The following is a 22956-nucleotide window of genomic DNA, read 5'->3' as shown; positions in this document are numbered from 1 at the left end:
ATTCCCCAGAGGACATAATGAAAGACACAGCTTACCTCAGAGCTAAGTCTGACTTGGATAATAGCATCATAATGGCTGCTTTGGGGCAATCATCATGTTCTAGAGTCCTGGCTACTGAGAAGCAAAGAACCAGAGAGGCAGTATTAATTAAAAATAAGTAAATAAATAAAAGGCATCCCAGCCAGGATGACAGAGAGCCTCACTGAAGACAAAATGCTACCAACTATCTCTTATGGCTGGGGTTTGGTTTCTTACCCCCATTCTTTTCTTAGCTTTCTCACTCTTTTGCAATGATGAGTTAGCACTTCCGGGGGGCTAGAGGTTCAGTTTAATTAAAGAGAAGTAAATCAGTGAGAGAAGATGAAATGGAAGCCAAAACTAGAAAGTACTATAGTGAAAACATGTCTGGGGTCAACTTCAGTTACTTTCAGCTGTTTAACTTTTTTTTCGTGTGTTAACCAAATTACCTTTCATTATTTCCTGAGAACAGCTAAGTATCATACAGGAAATACTTGTCTTGTCATTTGATTTGGTTGAATCCCCTGTTTTTATCCTGATGGAAAAACAGATTCTCAAAATTTCAAAAAAGCAGAATCTTCATTTCTTCTTTCTGATCACCATGCCAATACTGTTTGATCATATTCAGTAAAAACAAAAGGCAGGGGTGTATATCATAGAAAGTACCACTGGGCACCGCAGTGTGCACTGGGCTCAGGGAGTTGAATAATGCTTCGTTTGCCCTCCTCGAAGGGGCTGCAGTAAAGGGGGCAGCAGGACTGGTAAACAGATGTTTCATAATTTAAGATGGTAAATGCTATAACTGATGAGTAAATGAAGCAGTTTCCAAGTTTGGTTATGTGGGCAAAGCTTAACTTTTCTCCTGCCACTTCCCTCCCATTTAACATTATTTACTTTTTTCTCATTAACCACCAACCTCCCATTTAAAGAGGAAACTGAATATCCATTCACACCCACAAATTTTGGCCTTTCACTTCATTTCCCTATTAAAATGAAATAAGGCCCTAATCATCGTCAACTGGAAACGAAATAAGGTAGAGTTTAAACATGAAATGGTTATTGATCTGTATTACTTATGACCGTGCGGTACACAAAGACAAAGAATTGTACCCTGAGATGCATCCCTTGGGATTTAAAAGTTTATCATCTCTTTTGGAAGATGGAGTTTATCCAAAGAATGAGATAGCGAATGAAACAAGGCAGTCTGGAAGTGCTAGCTGAGTGTTACAGAGGAATGTGTGATAAGAATTCAAAGCACCCGTTTTTCCTTGTCAGGTAATTAAAAAGAAGAATGAGTTCTACAGATAAGCAATACAAGAGGGAAGGTCTTTTAGAAATGTCTGTTTGTTGGGTACACTTTGATCTATTTGTCCAATTTAGAAAGAAGGTAGGTGATAGCGTTGATTGCTCTCTCTCACTTCACTCTTACATAATGAGGTTCACACACAGGTGTGATTAACTAGAAAGGAATGCAAACTCTCGCCACTGTGGAGGGACAGATTTTGCCCGAAATTGGTAGATTGTAATGAAATTACAGAGAAGGGATTAACTGCCTTGGACAGAGATGTACTCAACTTTGGAAATATGAGCTGTGACTTATAAAATAATAAAGTTTACTTTACAAGCAATCATACCCAGCATTTTTGCATGAAATGACGTCTCTACCTTTTAAGTTATTGACTGTGCTTCCATTTCTCAAAACCAGTTTCGAAGTGGCCACAAGGCGCTGACTAACCACAGGGATAAAAGCGATCTTTGTGTTTACAGTTATTATTCTTATTTCTAAACTTTGAGGTCCCCAAAGTTGCCAGGCTTTCCTGTCCCCCTTGGCACTGTGACCAGGTCTGATCAGCTTGCCCTCCTTGGCTGTTACTCAGGATGGGGCTCCAGGCCTGGGCCATGGCTCAGAGGAAATCTTAACTTTTCTCCAGGCCCCACCGCCTCATTAACAGACAGAGCAGCTACAACTTACTCTTCCTGCAATTTCTGTGTGGCCCTTGCCCTCCTGGCAAGATGCCGGCACCTCTGCCATGGACGGTAATAAAGTGCCCTCCGAGAGAACATCTGATCTGCAAAGGGTTAATGGCGAAAAACGGAGGGGAAGTCCTTATCCAAAAGCCATCTTTTGATCAAGGAAGGGCCCTCCGCCTCAGAGGAAATCTTTCCTGTTTACAGTGTTCTGGGGCTTTGAAAAGCCTTGGCAGACTGTGGGCCAGGCTCCTTCGCTTTTACGCAGAGGGGCACACAGGATGGGGCCAGGATGGAAACTACATATCATAGGAACCCAGAAGGGCAGGAAGTAACAACATGAGAGGGAACTCTTGATTAAAAGTATAATTGGAAAGGTTTGGGGGCGGGGGGAGGGGATAATGACATTAAAATACGTCTGTGGATCCTGTTCATGTTTATAATAGTACAGCCATTAGCCCACCTTTTTTTCAATTGGTTTTCTTTGTGACATTATTTTCCACTTTGTAGAAATCTGACTTGTATTTTTTCCCTGCATGGAGATTCTGTGCTAAGTCTATTTGGGAGAAAAGACAATCAGACTTCATTATTTTTATTATTATTAATTTCTATGTGAAATGGGATTTGGGAAAGATCTTATTATCCATTGTAGAATTAATTATTCTGGAATTAGTAATGAGGAGACTGGAAATGAAAGAAGTAGGTAAAGGATGAAATTGTCATTCACTATGCTTTTTCTACATTATGTTCTCCAAGAAGGACATAGATGGTTGTGAATTCTTTTTTAAAAAATGGCTCAAAATTAGACATTACTCTGAAAGGAATACCTTTTCTTGCTTCAAAAACTATGTGTATGCGTGGTGGTGGTGGTGGTGGTGTAGTGGTGGCTGTTGAACTCCCACTTGTGGATGGGGATGCCCACTAAATGCCCCAGTAATCTTTTATTCCCTTTCCTGGCTCCACCCACACAGCCTGCATGTGACCAGCAAGCCACACCCACCCGGCTCTGTATCCCACACTACAGGGTGAGCCATGATCATCTGTTTCCAGACAGAAGTCAGTAGTAACATGTTTTATAATTGTAGTCCTATGCCAACTAGAGAATAAATTGTCATTACCAGATGGCTCCGTGTTGCAGAAAATGTGCTAGTACAGAATTCTGCATCAGCCTCCTTGACTTGCACCCAGCAGGTGATATTTATGGACTGTTTACAAGTCGCTCACATATGGCATTCTAAAGAGGTTTGTAACTTTTATATGCTGTCATCCAGTTTATTTATTTTATGAAAATCCCACTCCAAAGGTCAGCCTCATGCTGTCTACCTCCCTAACTTCAGACTGAAGGAAAACTCCTGAATGTAATCTCAGGATAGAGGGGCTAAACAAAGGGGCTTTCAAGCCCTCCAAATGTAGTACTCCCCACGTGCATCCCTGCCACACTGCTCATCCCGAACTGCAGGCATAACCCCGGTGAGAATAGGGTAGTGTCTCACTTATTCAAATGATACAACATTCATGTGTGTCTGTGTGGAATCGTCTGCCAGCTCTGGGCTTGGTTCAGCTCACATGGAGGAGAGCTCCGGCAGCAACCTGCGGAACGAAGTGTAGTCAGTCACGTAGGAGGGCAAGCCATAGGCACAGAGGCAAAAGTGCCCGCAGCCCCTTCCTGCCTTGCACCCCTGCCTCACCTCCTCACTGGGCCCTGGCCAGCAGGTAGGAGCCTAGCCTGGCCACAGTCCAAAGCGGAGCATCAGGATTCCCACCTGAGATAGTGACACATTGGTACCTGAAAATAGTTCTTCCTGACTCAGATGCACTTTGCTCTGGACATTGGCATTCCCAACTTTGTCATTCTCGGTCCAGGTGGACACTCAAAATGGGTAGAAATTCTATTCATTTTTAGGTCAATGAAAATAAGAAGAAGGTGTTTTTTTGTCCTTGGGAAAGCTAATCTAAGTGAGTGACATTATTTGGTCATTGAAAACATTTCAATACTGAAACAAACACAAGGTGTCCCCATGGCAGTGGAGGGAAGAGGGGGCAGGCTGCCCAGGAGCCCCAATGACCAAGGACTGTGAAGATCTCAGATGTCTTGAAAGCCAAGTTCTTCATCTTCATCTGGTAGGAAATAGGAGACAGCAGGAAATTTTTTAGAGCATGAACTTTCTCAAGTGACTTTTCCAAGTCACATAGGTAATCTTTTCCCTTTTCACAAATTTCTTTAGGTAGTAAGAGGGCATATAATAACATAGAGTTCAGATGGGGAAAATGGGGAGGCCAGTGATTCCCTCATAGTTCAACAGGCCCTGTCAAGCCAACTAGGATCCAGTCCTTATTCTCAACCTATTGCACCCCACAGAATAAGTTCCTGGAACAATTTTTATTTTTATATTTTTAAAAGGTGTATTTATTTATTTTTGAGAGAGTGCAAGTGGGGGAGGGGCAGAAAGAGGGGGACAGAGGATCCAAAGCAGGCTCTGCGCTGACAAACCGCGAGATCATGACCCGAGCTGAAGTCCGACTCAACCGACTGAGCCACCCAGGTGCCCCTGCAGCAATTTTTAAAAAATATCTAAAACTGGGCCCTCAGATATCTGAGCTAAAAGCTTAGGGATGGGGCCCAAGCAAGGATTGGAGACAATACTGGTAAGCAGAACAAACAGAGACCCCGTCTCAGCACCCAGGCCTCCAACCAATAGGTCAGCCGGCAGGGCTGGAGGACTTGGGAGAGCCAGGGGGTGTGAGGAAGGATGGTTCTGGGGGAAAGGAGACAATGCTTCTGTGGTGGGGGATGGGGCAGATTTGGCTCAGCCTCTAGAAAGAGCAGGGCGCGGTTTATAGAGCTCTTACTCCGGGCCACGCTGACCCAGGGTCAGCCACTTACTCTGTGACTTTGGGCAATGTAATCGCATTAGGCCTCATTTCTCTCAAGGACAAAGTGGACCTAAAAATAGTACCTTGTGGGGTTATTGGAGTATGGAATGAGATTATACAGAGCAAGTGCCTAGAAAAGCTCCTGGCACAAGCAAATGCTCGTGAATACTAGGTGGTAATCGCAGTGGCGGTGGTGGGAGTATTTTGATTAGTGGGAAGAATATGGGGTTTCCATTCTGGCAATGTTCCAGCCTCAGCCTATAACAATAGCAGCTAAGGTTCCTGTGGTGTCTACTGCATGCCTGACGGTATGTGTGTATCTTTAATCCTCACAAGCACGCTGCAAGATATTGTCATCCCCATTTTACAAAAGAGATATGAAGTATAAAAAAGTTTTAGAAAACCTAACTAAGACCACAGAACTTGAAGTGGCAGAGCACGGGTTTGAAGCCAGGTCCTTCTGATGCCAAAACCACCGTCGGGTCTACGCTACCCAACCAGAGACTGAATTATGGGACCCTGTGTTCCCTCCCAGCTGAGTGGAGATCAGAGCCCCTGACCACGTGACTGGTACTACTGTGCTTATTTCCTGGGCAGTAACTGAAAAGCGCTTGGGATCTTGGGAATTGAGTCATGACATGAGGCGAGGACATTAAATGGGCCCTTCGACTCGGAGATTGAAAATTCATCAGGCTATTTTCAGGGTAAAGGACTGTGAAGAATGGACAGGGGCTGAACTTCCCGGGGATCCCAATATCTTAAAAATCTGCTTGGCTCCAGAAACGCAGGGACATTTTCATGTCTGGCAAGATGAGCAAGATTAACAGGATAAGGTGAATTTCCACTGTGAACTGAAGTTGATAAGTATATTATTAATAGGAAAATGTAGTACTCGTTTTCAGAGAATAATGTTGTTCCTAAGAATGTTTTCCTAGAGCAGTGTCCAAGGGTCTAAGTTTCTTTTTTTTTTAATCCTTTTTTTTAAGTTTATTTATTTATTTTGAGAAAGACTGACACAGCACGAGCTGGAAAGGGGTAGAGAGAGAAGGGGGCAAAGAGAATCTCAAGCAGGCTCCATGCTGGTAGCACAGAGCCTGATGATGGGCTCAAACTTACAAATCTTGAGATCATGACCTGACCTGAAACCAAGAGTCAGTCACTTAACCGCCTGAGCCACCCAGGTGCCCTGAGTCTAATTTTCTAGAGCCATGAGATCCATCTGACTGCAGGATCTCAGAAGATCTCAGAAGATCACTGAGAAGGCAGTTTTCTGTTTTTCCCTCCCTTCCCTCTGTCCTCAGGCTTGAACAATTTAAGGCAGTTAACCCTAGCTTGAGGGCCAAAGTTTTTGAAGGAAAAGAAGGCTTGCTGGAATGGAGTGTACTTTGACTACATGAGATACAAGATGGGAAGTAAGAAAACACTGCAGAATTCCCAGAAATATTTCAGAATCCATATTTATATTCACTCAAAATCTAAAGAAACTGAGAAATTCATAGCAAATGGCTTCTAGGAATATGCTTGGAGAAAACTGTTAATTAATAGACTACAAATTAAATAGTCACCCCTTAAACAGTTTGCTGCTTTGTATAATAAGACACACAGGCTTGTGGCCATAACTAAATTTGTCATAAATTATATGGCATCACCACAGACAGTAGTGTTTAGTGTTAGGGTTATATTACGGATTGTGTGGACTTACTATTTGTAATTTATAATCAATTTGTAGAGTACTTTAAGTAGCTCTGAAGGAAAGATTTTTCTGTGTTTAGATTGGATTATTAGGACTGACATGCTAATCTCATCTGGGCTCTGGTGGCCCAGTGGGTGCCTTCCAGGCAACTGACAGACTTGCCTAAATTGAACTTGGTGTGTGGCCGTGGAGCACTCGGCTGCCAGATTACCTGTTTGCATCCTACCCCTGAAACTCTAGAGTAAGAACAGACCTCTTGTGTCACTCCCGCGTGGTGACTGTTCCTGATCAACCTTCCTGGCTCTCCTGTCTGCATCCAGACCTACTCTGAGAGTGCAGAAACTTCTTGTGCTTCTCATCAAAGAAGAAGCTGGTTTCCAGCTGGCTCTGGGCTGGCATGGGTGCAAGAAGCAGGATTAAGATGAAAAGAATCATTTTTCGTAGGTCTACTTAGAGTAACTAAAAGGAAAAGGAGATGGAGAGTTCCAGAACAATCAAACTAACCTCTAGAGAGGTCAGTGGACCAGCCTGCCTTCAAACAGACCTTCCTGTTTTCCTGCCCTCACCGAAAAGCCTGAGGATACAGCTGAGAGACAATGTTTCCTAAACATAAGGAATATACTGATTCCTCTTTCAAGAAAAGCATTCCCACCAACCATTAGTGTTGAAAATTATTTTATTATTATATTGCTATATGTTTACAAACATGTGTTCATGCCTTATTTATGCTTAGCATTCCCATAGAATAAATAAAACAATGCAAGTTTACACATTAATCTTAAAATAACAACAAAACCAAAACACTCAGATAACAACATCAGTTTGATGTGATGGATTATGGCATTTGGCAGAAACAAAATCCTTGTCATTGGGTGACATAATAATAGTGTGATGGGTTTGCAGTTTTATACTTGACTTATTGTTAACTTAATTTCCTTGAGTTTCAGCACAAAGGACAACCCTTTTTGCTGTTTTTTTTTAAATTTTTTATTGTTTAATTTGTTTTAGCCACTGATGATGGTTTAAAGTAATGAGGTATTAACAATGGATTGATTTAATGCTGTAGCTCAAAATATTATGTTGGAAAAGTTAATGAAATATTCCTCACTGCCTATTTATTTCTAGAGTTGTCACTTGTGAACTACTGCTTATTAGTTCCCCAGTGACTAGACCATGGTGCCAATGGCCAGGATCCCCGTGCTTTAGAGTTCAGTTCTAGGTTACTCCTGTGTTCTCCAGTGTGACTCGCCCATCCCAACCACTTGTGTCTGTTTGAACGAATGGGAGGCCTTTGTCTACACAGGGAGCCATGCCTTCAGGTGGTCTGCGCTTCCCCCTCATTTAATCATAAACACAAATACACATGTGACTATAAAAAGACATGGCCGTGTTCCTTATATGACGATTGTCTAGGTGATCTAAAATATGTTTGCAGTGTGGTTTTTTTTAAAGGATAATCATGAAAAGGGAAACCCCCCAATTTTAAATTCTTTTATAACGATTTGATACTTGAAGAATGGCTGGCCTGAGGTCCAACTGCCTATATCTGACATATTAGAAATGGTATCAAGGCAAGTCGCCAGCTCTTGACCTTGATCAGAGCTATGATAAAAACAGAACCAACATGACTATTTTTAAATCCTGGTGTGTTGTTCATGCAAAAGGCCTTTGAGATCTTCTGGGGCAATACCTTGAGGTTATAGATTAGGAAACAGAGGCCCAGACCAGCCAAGTGACCTGCCCAGCATCACCCCACTGTTTAATAGCAGAGTTCCTCCAGACTCTGTGACCGAGTCTGTCTTGTCACTGCGTCGGCTTCAGCTGGGCGGGCAACCCTGGCAGCTCAGCAGGCTGGTAGCTATGGGCACTGAGGAAATGCTCTTTGTTTAATATTCTGGATATTGCTCAGATGCAAAATGGATGTCAGTTCTCTCCCAGGTCTCACTTATATCGGGCAAATCCTTCAGGATTTCACAAGAGTGGCTTGTTACTGCTTTCTTCCTCATTAACTTTCCAATGCTTATTCTTCTGGCCCCTTGTATCTCTCAGCAGTTGCTAGAAATGGGTTTTACTGAAGCATTATTCTATAAAAAAGAATCACACCCAGAATAAGGACTTACATATATTAGCAGGAAGTTAGATGTCACTTTAGTTAGACTTCGTTATGATTCTCACATTCTAAGAACTTAACCCGAAGCATTTGAGAAACGTAGGGATCTTACCACTACATAAAATGTCACATATGCATAAAATCAGTAAGTAATGAACATCTTATATTGAAAGAAATACACTGATTTTAACTTGAGGTTGCAAACCCTACTCTTATTTTATATAAGGTTCTACTTTGTTGAATTTGCTCATACATGATATTGTTCAAGGTAACATGAAGTAAAAAATATATTTAATTGGTATTAGTGACCTTTTTGAGTTGTCTGAAGAAGGAACAACTGTGATGGATAAAGGACTACACATTGAGTATGGATGAGTGAAATTCAATCATTCATATGGTAATACAAAAATTGATAAATCCACAATATGGTGATAATGCCACATCTCTATTATACAAATTAGCCATGTTTTAAGAGATTTTTGTGGATTTTGAGCATGTGTGTGTGTGTGTGTGTGTGTGTGTGTGTATGCTGTTAGCAGATGCTAAGCATTCTTCCTTCAATGATAACAAATATGTTTTCTGTCTTCTCTCTCTTGCTAAATGCTGAGTGAGTGTGTTTTAAGCTGGAATGGGGAGAGAGAATCCAGAGTCCACTGCTGACTCTGTTGCAGTCTGCTGGTCGTATGACCTGGAGCAGTCACATCACTTACTAGAGGCTCTGTTTCCTTATCTGTAACATTTAGGGGTCAGAGCCGACACCCTCCAAATTCCCTTCTGCAATTTTTGTTCATGATAGCTTTCTTTGTTTCCAGCATGATGAAACAAATTGTGTGTGATTAAATACACCATCACTATTATAAAGATGTAGTAGTCCAAACAGGTCATAAAATTCTAAGGATATATGCTGTCTCTGTTTTCTTCCACCCTGGAAGCCAAGATATCTACTAAAGATGTTAGAATCAAAATCAGCTGGGCCAAAAACATTTCAGGGAAGGAAAAGCCTGGAAAAGTTCCTGTCCAGATTACTGTATTAAAGTCTGTATTTTATAAATGTCTCTTATCTCATCTGAAAAGAAATAGAGAATCTAAGTATTTTGGGACAAAAATACATTGTGTTATTTAAGTGTATGTGCATGTGTACATTTAAATAAATTGGAAAAAAAAAGAAGAAATGTTCTGAAACTGAAATGAAACAGATTGGAACTGTCTTCAAAAATTGTCTTCAAAGTAGAAGTTACAGAATGCAGGAATAAGTTACTAGGGAAGCTGTGGAATTTCTTTCTTCGATGGGTTTTAAACGTAGGACAGACACAAATCTGCTCATCTTCCTGAACTGGATTAGGGTGTAAATGAACTCAAGCCCTTCGATGTTGATTCCCACGAAAATGTTCAGATGCCTTTCTCTGCCCATTAAGGTTCAGGGTCAAAGTCAGCACAATGGTACATGTATGGAAAACATAATTTCCTCTCTTCCTGTATTTGTAGCTAAACATTAACTGAAATCATCAGAAGGCTTGAAAATATTTATTTTTTCAAGTGGGGATTTTAAAAATCACTTTGCTTGGTGTTCACATAAATGCTAGCGAAACAAGAGAGCCCACAACTGTAGAATGCTTTTGTTCAAGAAGAATCAGGACAGAAGTAAATTTGCAGAGAAAGTTCATAATCTTAAATCATACTAGTGAAAAACATGTTTGAGAATACTGTGGAAAAATAGTAGATAGAGTATCAGGACGCTAAAACTCACTCTGTGATCTTGGCTACTTCACCGCTCTCAGATTCCATATTTAAAAATAAGGAGACCAAACAGACAATTTTTATGGTCATTTCAACTTGAAAATAGGTATATATAAACCTGTTTTCCTCCCTCTCTTTATATAGTATATGGCAATATGTATATATGACTATATATATGGCATATATGTGACTATATATATATATAAGATAGATGTGTGTGTGTGTGTGTATAGAGACAGAGAGACAAGGAGAGAGAAGATATATAGATATATTGATCTTCTAAATTTTGTCCCCATGTTAATTGACTCTCTGATTTCAGAAACACTTTTTGACCCATGCTTTAAATGTTTATTATAAAAGAGTTTGCAAGCTCTCTGAATTTTCTCTAGAATTCATGCTGACACTCGTTTGAAGATTCTATTTGCCTCTACTGTACGCACCCCACAGATGTCTTACTGCACTCCAGTCTCCACAACACAGCTCTGTTCAGTGGCGCGCTATGGCTGCTGTTGTTCGGAGTTGTCTGAAAAAGTCTTGTCTCCAAATTACAGCGGCTTTCTCTTTTCTTGCCCTGAAGCAACAAATGATGGGAGAAATCTGTGTATGTTTCTGTTCTTCAGAGTCAGAGTTGCCTCAAGCGTAGAATTCTTAACCCTCTAGTTTATTGCAAATGCAATATAATGAGAACCATGGGCTGCTATCAGGGCGTTTGTGTAAGTTAAATTAATTTTCAGAACCAGATTGCATTAGTTAGGCTGGGATCTTAATGTGTGCTGACAAGAATGTCCAATCAGCCTACCAAGGTGCCGGAGACGTATTGCCCAGATAATAGCTGAAAATTTGAAGTTGGCAGTTTTATGGATTGGATTGTATCTAAAAAGCAGGCAGCTTTTAAAAGCCCTGCATAAACACTGCTTTCTGTGGACACCTATAGCGTGACTATTTATAAAAGTACCCAATCATTTTTCCCCTCCTAAAAGTGCTATTGGCAGAAGAGGGCTTGATATTTAATCCATAACCTGCAACTCACTGCACCCTACAGTGGCAAAGAACACACAAGAGCCAGAAGAAAGAGATCAAGAAAGCATTAAAAATTTCAGGCCACAAGACCATGTTTAAATTATTAGGTGAGTTGCCGTCCTCCACTTAACAATGGGCCAGCACACCTCCAGGCCTAACTTCCTCTCCACTTGCTCTGTTTTGATGGGTTACTGCAATCTGTGCTGAAATTGAATTTCAGTTTGTTTCAATAGCATTTTGCAGTAAATAAGAGTGACTCTGGTATCTTGTTTGCGAATCTTGATGTAATAATCAGAGGTAATTGAAGCATGCACAAGCCACAGAGACTTATGACATGTTTTTAAACAAGTATTGACTGATATGAAACTAATTTAACCCAAACTGGAAATCGGACTCCTTGGAGGCATGCACAGAATACAGAGTCTGTTGCAGTTGCACTGAATTGGCCTTAAAAAATGGCTTGTTCAAGTCTCCTTACCTTTCCTGAGGAGTTTAGGTGCACGTTAGTGGCAGGCAAGGTTGTGACCCCACGAATAGGGCTAATCATCTGACAACTGGAATTAATCATTTGTCAGTCCTGTGGTTTGGATTAAGTGAAGTAGGTCATCCCCGACTGCCTCTCGGTGGCTCCTACGGATAAGAAAACCTGTTGGTAACAGAGGCGCACAAAATCAACTCCAAATGACAACATTTTGTGTAAACCAACATGGATTTGGAATCTTTTTGTTTTATAAATGAATCTTCCTTACATAAGATTGTAATCTTTTGTATTCATGCTCATGCTTACATGTATGTATGTACCTCCAGACATCCCACATATGTTATATACATTCTCACTTGCAATGTGCCTGCTGGACTTATATTCCATTGTAACACTACTTTGATACTAAAAAGGAGAAATAAAAGAACAAACCTGTGATTCACATCTCTAAGCCGTATTACAGAGAAAGATTATTAGAACAGGTCGTGCTATTCTCCTTAGGCTCCAGATTTAAAGTGAGTGAAAAACATTTGAGGATAAGAATTTGAAATTCAAATGATGAAAAAAATAGTCTAAAGTGTTGGCTTCCACAGATACTGACCTTAAGTACAAACGGTGGTGATTTTTTTTATTCACGCACTACGGAGAAGAGAATGGATTGTGCGTAGTGCACTCAGAAGATTAGAGATAAAGATAAACTCTCGGAAACCTTTTGATGCTTGTCCCCTAATTGAACGAAGTAGAGAGTGATAATGCAGGAAGGGAACATAGTGGGAAGAAAATAATTAACAGCTTCATTAGGCAAATTTTACCATTTGGATGTGTTTCTAGCATACACTAATGTCAGCTGGATTGAGACTTTATGTGGAGCAAATTTCTTTAAGAGACAGTGAATTACAACATAAAATTTGAAATGATAAACACTGCCCTTATTTGGGAACACCACCAGAGATCACAGAAAAGTTGAGATCCAAACAGTTTATTTTTCTCAATAGAATCTTGAAGACACGGACCTCATTAGAATTATCATTCCACCTGTGGAAACCAAAACAGGATTGACAGAGTGACTAGGGATTTATAGACGTAATACCTATTATCACTAATAGGAGTTAGGTAACCAAATCCCAGAACGGTAGATGAGACTACGCCCCTAAGTATTTGGCATGCTTCTCTGCAGAGGTGTTGTTGTAGTGATGGCTATTTTAATAAGGTTTAATGTAATTGGAACAAAAGCAGAACCACCCAAGGTCTTGAGTTTTCCCCACAGTGATTGATTTCCTTTGTAGAAAAAATGTCTGAGAGTGTAAGATGTTTTCTTCCAGAACCATTTAGTAAACGAATTAGACAATTCATCTGAAATGTTGTTAAAATATCAATACCAGAGAGTTGGACTACCTGAATTATGTGATGTTTGTTCTGGTTTTTCTTGTTTATTCATCTTCTCCATAAGCATGAATTGTTTTTTTCAAGGAGGCAATTTTGTTTCTGATTCTCATAAAATCTCAAGATAAACAGAGAGACATATTTTCCACCTACCAGAAATCTTATCAGGGAAAAAAACTAGGGGATGGCAATACCTAGAAAACAATTCCAGGGCAACACTGGGCAAATATAATTACCTGGTCTGCACTGTTTAACTAAGGGCTCCATAAACTCAAACGGAGGAAACATCTATAGATGACTGACTATAAGGAAAGTTTCACAGAACAGATGAACCTTGAGTTGGGCTTTCAAAGAATGGAATTTGGTTTGGCAAAAATACGAAAGGAGAAACTTCTTGGGAAAGAGATGTGAGAACAATTCTGTGCAGTTATTCTTAGGTGAGGGGTGGCAGGGAAGTTGTTTCTGGTCTTTGGAAGAGTGATACTATCCCAGGGGTGGTGACTGGGCAGAGAGGCTCAGAGTAGAGACCCACCGGACTAGCCAGGCGAAGGCTCTTTGAGTTTGTGTCTTCAGACGAAAACCGTGCAGTTAATACCTGGACATGCATTTGCCTTCAAGTTGTTCTTTCAACCCTGCCATTTTTCTAGTAGGCCTTTTTTAAGGACATTATGAACATTTCTTCTATCTGCACTTAAACACTGTTTTTCAAAAGTCCAGGAAAGAACAAGAGGGAGATGTGCCATGTTGTTTGCAGCCCCAGAAGAGCCTGGCTGTCACTCTACCCTGAGCCAGCTCTGAAGTACTGAATGAGCAGAGTGTGCTCAGGAGACAGTGGAAAACACGCTGCTAGAGAAATATCCTTGAATCATCGTCAACTGGCATGACTTCTAGTTCTTGGACTTTCTGTCTAGCATCCATGCTATTGGCTCACTTTCTGGTTCCTGACAGTGAGGTCGAGAGCCAAGGATGAGGAGTTGTCTCTATCCATACTCATACCCTTGACTCTAATCCAGGTGCTTCTGTCCGACTCTAGGTGAACAATCCAAGAGTTAATTCAGCTGATTCATTAGGCAGTTCAGTAAAGAATCGCCTGTGACACCAGTAATTTAACAAAATCGACCAGCTGCTCTAGTCGTGATGTGGACACAGCTGCAGTAAAGACACTCTCAGTGTCACAGGACACCACCTATTCACACTTCCCTTCCAAACTGTAAAACAATGCCAAGTGTAAAAGCTCTCTCAGCTTTGCAGAAAAAGAATGCTGCATAAATATAAGCTATTATCGCTTTTGTCACCAAAAATTATATATACACATATATGTGTCACACATGCTAAGAATACTTTCCTCCTTAATTGCAAAGCATAATGGGAGTAAAAATCAAAGCTTTTGCTAATGGTCTGCCATTTGTACAGAACATTTCCACTGAAGAGATCAATATTATTACTGTTCAAACATTTACACAGCCTATATTTAACATGTCTGTCACACATTACGGGGCAAGTATTTTTGAAGACATTGGGTTTTAAAGAAGAAAAATTAGAAAAACATCAAGTTAAAGTTATTATTTTTAATGACTGCCAAACCCAACATTCCTTCTGCTTTGATAGTATTTGAGCCATTAACCTGTGTTTCTGGAGTATATGTTCATCAGTGAATAACTAGGGGGGAATTCAGTAGTAAGAAACTGATATAAACGCCATTTGATTCTAAACTTACAAAAGTCTATTTTAAGGCTTAAAAATTATGAAGGCTATGTGTGTGCTTAATTAGTGAAAATGGGTATTTTTCCTATGTCTGGCAAGGAGAGTTATTACAACCTGTCATTAGGAAAAGTATCCTGAATCAATGACATTCCTTACAATATAGCAATAATCTTGCTATATTATACACATACACACACACACACACACACACACACACACACACACAGTAAAGGGACTATCAATTGGCATGAAATTACATAGTAGTGTGAAGACGAAGGGAATAAGAGAAAACTCAGCATAGAAATTTAACAGTTACAAAAATAGGAACATTCTCAGTCCAGCATTGGGAGTTCTTGGCTGGTGTGTAAAAGAAAAATCAGCAGAATAAATTAAATTCTTTCTCTGGCATCAGAAAGCCAACCTTCAAAGTGAATGTGGAAAGTGTTTGTGTTAAACTGTCACCTGGGCATTTCTTTGGCCCTCTGGCTCCATCCATGGGGAGACAGATCAGCCCTTCCTCTGCCCTGCACCTCTCCCCATTTCCTATGTCCCTGATCCACAGAAACAATTTGTCAATAAGCAAGACCCTGCATCAAGATTTCCTAGCCCAAATCAATAAGAAGGGTAGAATGTTCTGGTTCTTCACCTAACTGGATTTGAAATATTTCTCCATACTCCCCTTAAGTATTCTTGGCTTCAGTTTTCTCATCTATAAAATGCAGGGTTTTTTTTCTTGTTTTTAATTTTAGAGAGAAACAGGGAGAGAGTGCATGAGTGGGGGAGAAGATAAGAGGGGGAGAGATAAAGAGAGAGTCTTAAGCAGGCTTCATGCTCAGCACAGAGCCAGATGGGGGGCTTGATCCCACGACCCTGGGATTATGACCTGAGCCAAAATCAGGAGTCAGAGGTTCAACCACCTGAAATGCAGGTACCCCTATAAAGTGCAGTATTGGTCACCTATCCCTCATGTCTCTTTCCACTGTGAAATTTTGCTAGTTCTCTTCTTGGTGCTCACTGTAACATGAACTACATAGTAGAAACCAGTACATTCCTAATTCCTGTTCTCAGAGATGCAAACTGAAGTCATCTATGCCAAGTGTATCTGTCAGGCATGGTCAAGCCTATTTACCAAGTATAGGCAGTCTTAGGGATCAGCATTGTACTTGTTTAGCTAGAAACAGTTGCTAAAACAGTTTTCCAAGTGCCGATTAAAATGAAATTCCTAACATTTAAGGCAGAAAAGAAGAAGGAATTAGGTTGCCAAATTTATCTCTGTCTTCTCAAATTTATGTCGTCACTTACAAAATTGATTCCCTTCCTTAACTTTTTAATATTTCTGACCTGTGGCTAGTTCAAAGTCAGTGACTTTCCAAAATAGCACTTTGAAAATACATTCTGATGAACAATATGCATCAGATCTTCCACATGTATTATGTAATAAAAGACTCTTACAATCAATGAGATTGGCATATGTTGGGTTAAACCGAGTTAAATCGAAGTTTCAGACCTGTGGGACTTCTCAGAGCCTTTAATATACTGACATAAATTGTGAATATTCACAAAAGGAACATTATGACATGAAGGATTCCCAGATGATTGATGGAAAAAAATTATTTTTTCTGTGAAACATTTCATGAGTATTCTGGGAAACACATTTTAGGACCAATTCTCTGCCATTTCTGCTTCCATTTAAAAGAAAGGCAAACACAACAGATTGGAAATTGATGAAAACAATAATAATATGATCAGGTAATTTGCCATTACTAGAGAAAAAAGCAATCACAATTAATAAAATATCAGAAATATGTGGTATTTTTAATGTAATATGACAATCTCCAGGACCTGCAGTACTTTTAATGTTTCCCCCGGAAGGATTCTCAAAGGGCCCGTTTTATTATACATTAGTAAGTAAGCACTTATTTCCCCCAAATAAAGAACTAAAATGCTGAAGAACCACCTTGCTGTCTCTCCATGTGATTTTACACCATCAACTCTTAATAAACGTTTTTTATAAAGTGCAGTAAACTTCAATCCTCTATGTTAAAAGCGTTCAAAGAAAGTAGGCTGTTCAAATATAGTGAAATGTTAAATCGTTTCATGTATTCTGGTTTTTAATGCAAAAAAGTCACCTTTCCTTATGGAATAATTAGTGTAAATAAGGAACATAAAGCACAACCTTCTCTCTCCTTTCCCTACTTGTCTTGTTTTTACAGCTGACTCTTTACTATTATCAAGAGGAAAATTTTTATGCCTTTCTCTAGCTTATGTTGTGCTAAAGAGAAGAGTGTATTTGGAAATGCTCCCTTTATGCTCCCTTTTATTTCATCAAACTTGACCATATTCCCTTTTCCTTTCTGTGTGGGTTGCCATAAAAGACACCTTAGGGTTGGGGAGGAGTTTAGATGGTAGGATGGAGGTTGTCTGATCTCCCGGTTGAGTTAAATCCATGCTTCCACCGCAGAACATTGTCAGCAAGCTGACCCTCTTTGTGCTCATATGGTTAAACTTAGATGGTGCTTCTGCTCTTAGGCTACTGGCAATATTTATGGTCACTGCTTTCTTTTCTTCTAAACACGTACTTACTCTTTAAGGTCTGTATAAATCATGGAGGCCACCTAGATCATTAAAATGCTTTCTTCCTTCCATGAGCTTGCTCCTAACACAGAGAGAGTTCAAGTCTTGCTCTATACCAATTAGTGAGAGACTTTAATGCATATCAGTGATAAGAAAAAATCACTTAAACGAATGTTAAAGCCAATAGCCAATGATTTCCTGAATATTTTTTAACAGGTTTTCATGTTGTAATATAGAGGAAACCCTAGTTGATGTTTAAAGTATTTTATGTCCACAAATACATTTCTCATTACATAAATTATTCTCTGTATTAAAAATTAGCTTGGGGGTTCAGAATATATACTAGGTTAGTAAAACTACAGTTGGCCCAGTCATAAGCCACTGATACACCTGCTTTTTGAGTTAATACAATCTTAAAAAATGAAAAGCAAAAAACAGAAAAGGACAAATACTGTAAGCATGGATGCATCAGACTCTAAAGACAACTTAAAGCAAGTTAACAGTATGCTGCTTTCAGTAAACACTGGGGGTTAAGGAAAAGGCAAATCTCCCTATGACCATGATCTATTCTTCGCAAGCGTATTTCATTCAAGTATCATAAATGGATTAGGCCCTGGGGTAGCTCAGTTGATTGGATATTCAATTTTGACTCAGGTCATAACCTCATGGTTCACAGGTTCGAGCCCCATGTCAGGCTCTCCGCTGTCAGCATAGAGCCCACTCCCGAATCCTTTGTCCCTCTCTTACTCTGCCTCTCTCTTACTTGCACTGTCTTTCTGACTTTCTCATAAATAAACATTAAAATATTAAAAAATTTAAAAAATAAATGCATTAGACCTATACCTAAAAGATTCATATTTCTTGGTTATGGCTACCTTAGTGATTCGTACCCTAGGTAAACTCTAGGGTCTACTGAACAGATTAGTAGAATTCCAACTTGGGTCAATGCTCCTTGCCCAGCCTAAAATTCAACTCAATGTTGCTTTCACTGCTGGGATCCCTAAAAGGAAAAGAAATCTAATCTGTGTCACTAGACTCATTTTTCTTCAGCATTTTTTTCTTTCTTTCTTTTTTTTTTTTTTCCAGAAAAAGTGGGTAGTCATTTCAGGGTAAGGGACTTCTCATTCTAGAATGATTAATCTCACCTACCTGACACCAAAACGTTCTACTGTAATCAACCATCAAAGAAAAAAAACTTTAAAAAAATGAATATTTGCCAACTTTAGTTCCTGCAGCTCTGATATGCAAACTCCTTAGATCCCCACTGAATAATTACTAATTAATCAGGAAGATATTTTTTAAATCCTTGAAATTAGCACCTCACGTTCTATAGTCTAAAATAAAATTATTGCTTCATTTTTTTCCAAACAATGTAAAAGGAAACTTGAGGAATATGATTTTGTGACACTATAAGCCAGAGTCACTGCCTTTCTGCCTTTCTAGAACTGGAAGTTGTACCTGGGGTGCTTCCGTTGTACCAATTATGGGGACTTTGTGAGAAAATTCAGCACTGCATGCTAATAGCACTAATCCAATTGCAGATCATTAAATCAGTTGGGTACATCAGTGGAAACACTCAACAGATTTAGTGATTTTAAAAAAAACATATTGTGGTTATATATAAATTGATTCACTTAATTCCATTATTGACAATGGCTTTCATTGATTAATTTTTGGTGGCAATACTGGGACAAGACCTACTGCCATCCCAAGTCATATTTTTCAGAATAACAGGTTGTGGTCATATTGTGAGACTTAGTCATCTGATAGATTCCCCTGGGAGATAACAATAGTTAGATTTCCTGCACTACCTGAACCACACAGACTGTTTTGAACTGGGTGGCATACTTTTTGGAAAACAAAGCCGTGCCCCCATTTACTTTTCGATATATTAGTCTCCTTCCTTCTTATGCATTCCACTTTACTTGGGAAGGGACCCCAAGCCCAGCAAAATTCATTACACTCACTATCTAATCTGATCCTCCCCATTATCCTGTAGGCTAATCCTCATGTTGCCCGTTGTACAGGTGAGGAACAGAGGCTCACAGAAGTTGGTTAGTACCTGCCCAAGCCACTCAGCTAGTAAGTGGCACAGTGGGAGGACTTGGATCACAGTCGTCCCAGTTGGGCTAAATTGACTGCCTGATGGTCAGGCAGGTGGCACTTCCTTGCCTCCCTGGCCCCTGTGACACAATGTGGGAGGTCAAATATAGTGACACATCTTAATCGACCAAAGGTGCCGGAGTGGCTCCTGAAATCCAGAGCCCAGACCAGAACCCACTGCTTCCTGCCCCAGTTCTCTCCACTCGCCCAGGTTAAAAGAAGCTCAGTTAACTTAAAAAAAAAACTCAAAATTATTCCCTTTGGAGAGCTGAGAGGAGAAGAGCAGAGAGAAGACAATATCTTTCTAGAAAAAAAAAAACCTTAAAGATACACAGATTTAAAATAAATAAGAAGGAAATAAAGGTGTCCAAAAAAAACCCTCTGTCACTTCCTGATGGCTTGACTTGCTGTATAAACCCATCTTGAGACAATCCATGCAAATAATTTCTTTCTTTTTTTCCCTGAGAACAGTGGAAAGTTGGCAAGAAGTAAAAATTTTCTATGAAATAGGGAGGCGAACAAGTTGTAAATGATGTTAATATCTTCCAGATGGCACAGTTTTACTTGGGAACTGAATTTATTATAATTAAAGGCATGTGAATTTTTCTATAAATACTGAACTTTGCAAGTATGACACTGGAAGACGCCATCACTTCTGGAGGGTAGTTTTCAGGGAGGTGTTCCTTCTCTTCCACTTAAAATGCACCATTGGATTTCATAATCTGAGTTAAATCATAGAAATATTTTCCCATGTGAAGACCTCTTTTTTTATCTTCCATGCCAATAAATCTTAATTATGAAGTGAGATTCCTCAGAAATGATAAATTTTAACTCCAAACATTTTCTATTAAAATTATATATTTTGACCATTATTTTACACCACATGTCTTGAATTCTTTTATATATTTATTTTTAAATTAAGCTATTATCACTTTTCTGTCTCCAGACATATGTGTTGGGCAATCTTGGAAGTTCTGTTTTTGCTTCAATTAGGAGAGTCTGGCTCAGTCCAGAACCCTGCTTTCCTTTTCCCTGCAAGCAATGCCTGCGGGCTCCGGGCTCCCAAACCAGCAGCCAACACGACATGAGAACATTAAAATTGCTTCCATGATTGCTTCAATTTCCTAATCCCTCCCTTATTCTTACCCTGGATCCACTAATCTCTACTCCATCAGGTGATGCAAGTAGATGATCCGGGTTGGCTTCGGTTTCTACTGTAGCCGCCAAGCCCCGTATGTCCTACCAGAGCTTGATCTGTGTGGTAGGCAGAATGCTAAGAAGGCCCCCAGGATCTTTGGCCCCTGGGATGCACACACCTTCTCCCAGTTATTCAATCAGCCGTTAATCCAAGTGCTGCTACAAAGGGATATTGCTGATTTAATTAAGTGGCCAAACCAGCTGACCTCAAAAAAAGAGAGGCAATCCTGAATGAGCCTGATCTAATCAGGTGAGCCTTTAGAAGGGACTGAGCTTTTCCTGAAGAGCATCAGGCATGAGTGAGGCAGATTTTCTCCTGTTGGATTTGAAGCTGGAGAGGGCCACATGATGACAGGTGAAGGTGGTCTGTAGGATCTCAGAGCAGCCCCCAGCTGACAGCCAGCAAGAAAGGGGGGATTATAGTCCTGCAGCTACAAAAAATGGAATTCTGCCCTAGAGGTGTGGGCTTTGACAAGGACACCAAGCTCAAGGTGAGAATGCAACCCTGCAGACATCTTGATTTGGGTCTTAGGATGCCCCGAGCAGAGAACCCCAGCCACACCATGCCAGACTGCTGAACCATGTGACCTAATAAATATATGTTGTTTTTGGCCCCTCCATTCATGGTGATTTTTTATGCAGCAGTAGGGCAGTAGGTCTATAACCTGCTGGACATTTATTAGCTCAGCTTCTCTCCTCTCTTAGTCCTGACTGGCCACGATCCACAGCGTCCCTCATAATCAGTTGTCCCTTTGCATGGCTCCAGCAAGAGCCACTTAATATCTCTTTTAATTTTACTCCAGTAAAACTTTTTTTCTTTACCATTTTCTTTCTTTACTTTTGTAATGCCTCATTTCCTGGGACCGTTAACTCTCATACATATTATTATGTTACTATCTAGCCTGTTAATCATAAGTTTTCAATAGCTGCAATAAAATTATGGATATTCATTATAATGACCCTGAGGCATCACAAAAGCCTAAAGATGAAAATTTTTATGTGTGAGATTAGCTTTATGAGTTTTACGATACTGATTATTGAGAACGAGTTATCTGACTCCTTACATATAGAAACTCTTACTATACTGAATCAGTGGAACCACCTTCTGGAAAAGATGCTAGGGAGACTGTATTGTGTTGGGATTTCCTGCAGGAGAATTATCTGGAGGCCTATGGACAAGTGCAAGATTAACATCACGAGAGCCTTTGAGGAGGACGATGACAAGTGTTTGCAACAGGTTTTTGTTCCAAGAGAGGTAGGGGGTTGGCCTCCCAGTTACAATCTATAGAGTCAGTTATAGGAGAAATGGTTCAGACTGGAGTATATACAGCGGCCACTAAGAAAGCCACCTGTCTGTTCTCTGTAGAACGGCACCCTTCCCAGCTCTGTGGCATGAGCCCAGCCAATCAGGGTGTCGTCCCTGCCCTCCTTGAGCTCAGTACTGAGGAACTCCAGGGTGGAGAAATGGAAATGTCGATAAAATGCCACTCTCCCTATAAGTGAATGGGGTCACCAACATGTCAGCTAGCTCCCCCAACTGAAAAAATGCTACCCCATGCTCTGACAATGTCAAGAGCATATTACCTAGGGCAACTATGCATAACCACCTTGTAAGTATAGCTACAGTAAGGCTATGGACTAGAAGTTAGGAGTGTATCAAAAAGATAACTAGACTTGAGGTATATGCAAAGGATTGCCAGAATAGAAGTAAGAGAGACTGAATTTTAGAAAGTGTCAGCACAAGTGAAAATGAGCCCTAGCTCAAAGACTAATGTCCTACAACCCTGCTTATAATACACAAAGTGCACACAAGAAGAAAAAATTATATATATATAATATATGTTATATATGAAAAAACATCATTAGGAAAAGATATTTAGCATTATTTTAATAAGGGGGAAATTATTTACTTAGAAACAGACATTAAAGGGGAATATGACAAAATACTAACAAAACAGTATTCTGTTTGTAGTACAAATTTTAAAATTTTGTCAGATTCAGTGGCTTTCTTAGAAACTGACACTTCATAGAACAGGCCTGCACAGCCCAACTTCTCTGTTCCTCTGAAAATATCAAGGGCCCTCTGGCTGTGCC

At 40.0% G+C, this 22956-nt stretch overlaps 1 protein-coding gene across 1 annotated transcript in view; it reads left to right on the top strand.

Annotated features, from left to right (window-relative positions):
• Positions 1-22956, top strand: part of NRP1 (neuropilin 1) — a 134840-nt gene that overhangs the window by 25586 nt on the left and 86298 nt on the right. The window lies entirely within an intron of this gene.

Source organism: Suricata suricatta, chromosome 10, assembly GCF_006229205.1.
Source record: "Suricata suricatta isolate VVHF042 chromosome 10, meerkat_22Aug2017_6uvM2_HiC, whole genome shotgun sequence".
Lineage (NCBI taxonomy): Eukaryota > Metazoa > Chordata > Mammalia > Carnivora > Herpestidae > Suricata > Suricata suricatta.
This window is presented reverse-complemented; position numbering and strand designations above follow the sequence as displayed.